This window comes from Penaeus monodon, chromosome 28 (assembly GCF_015228065.2).
Source record: "Penaeus monodon isolate SGIC_2016 chromosome 28, NSTDA_Pmon_1, whole genome shotgun sequence".
In the NCBI taxonomy this organism is placed as follows: Eukaryota; Metazoa; Arthropoda; class Malacostraca; order Decapoda; family Penaeidae; genus Penaeus; species Penaeus monodon.
The window spans coordinates 14,175,491-14,177,065 of NC_051413.1; the positions used below are offsets into that span (position 1 = coordinate 14,175,491).

Sequence of the window (1,575 nt, forward strand, 5' to 3'; positions counted from 1 at the left end):
TGACGAAGTATTTTAGTAAAGTAGCAAAAAAAAGGAGTTGGTAACTTAAGGAAAGCCGAATGGAGTAATGCCCACCCGAATTCTTCCACAGAGGCTGATAGTTGTGGTGGCATTTGTGGCGGTCGTGGCGGCGTCCGGCTGGGCGATGCCCAGCTCCTTTGGCGGACGCAACAACGGAGGCGGAGCATACAGCTCTTCAGGCCGTGGAGCCAGCGGCCAGGGTGGTGGCAGAGGAGGCAACGGAGAAGGTTATGGTTCCAACGGACAGGGGAATGGAGGCAGCAGTGGTGGCTATGGTTCTAACGGAGGGGGAAGTGGAGGCTATGGTTCTAACGGAGGGGGAAATGGAGGCAATGGAGGAGGTTATGGTTCCAACGGAGGGGGAAATGGTAATAACGGAGGAGGCTATGGTTCCAGTGGTGGGGGAAATGGAAGCAACAGAGCCGGAAGTTACAGTGGCTCTAACGGAGGTTCTGGCGACGGTAACCAAAATGGAGTAGCCAAAGCAACAGTTAGCTTCCACCTCGGCGCTCCACAAGGCAGTGGTAACGGAGGTAGCTATGATGGTTCCAACGGTGGGAATAATGGAGGTAAAGGTGGCGGTCATGGAGGAAATAATGGCGGCAACGGCGGTGGGTATGGCGGTTCCACCGGAGGCTTCAACGGAGGAATAACGGAGGCAACAGCGGAGGTTATGGCGGTTCCAACGGAGGAAATAACGGAGCCAACGGTGGAGGTTATGGCGGTTCCAACGGAGGAAATAACGGAAGCAACGGCGGAGGTTATGGCGGTTCCAACGGAGGAAATGGTGGCGGCAACGGCGGAGGTTATGGCGGTTCCAGCGGAGGCTTCAACGGGGGAAATAACGGAGGCAACGGCGGAGGACATGGGGGTTCCAGCGGAGGCAGTGGAGGCGGCTACGGAAAATGAACATGTTGGTGTAATGCTTTTTTCAGTTTGTCAGATATATATTTTTTTTGAGTCGATGCTACACACAGCCCGTTCGTAATAAATTATCAATGCGTTTGAAAGTGTCATTCACCTCGACTCACTGTGAGTGCATATACTCTTTCTCTTTCTGTATTATTGATTCCGTTCATAGTAAGTCTTTTCACGAGACCTCAGCGCAAGCAGCTGAATCACATCGCACACAAAAAGGCCATGCAACCGCAACGGAAAACAACCACGGTTTGAGAATTATGCTTCACTTCAGTGCTGATCACTAACGTTGCGGAGAAACGGTCTGGCTATTTATTCTCACAAATCGAAAGAAATTTGATAGTCGCAGGAATGTTCAAAACATATTAGGTCTGATAATACATAACAAATTTAGATGTGAGAGTCATAAAAATAAACGGGTAAACAAATAATACGAATAATAACACAAAAATAAGAGAGAATGATAAATGTCTATCATTAAAAGAGAGAGATAATAAAGAAAAAGAGTGAGAGACAATGAACATGAATAAGTCGAGCACCAATAACCAGTCTTGTACTAAGCAACCAGAGCTGCATCACACCTTGTCGAAAAGGAACGCCACGCCTTTTTCACTGCCGGGTTTACTTGGAGCGGAC

At 48.9% G+C, this 1,575-nt stretch overlaps 1 pseudogene; it reads left to right on the forward strand.

Moving 5' to 3' along the window:
- Positions 1 to 6: 6 nt before the first annotated feature.
- On the forward strand, positions 7 to 1,002 carry LOC119590940 (annotated as a pseudogene).
- The last annotated feature ends 573 nt before the right edge of the window (positions 1,003 to 1,575 follow it).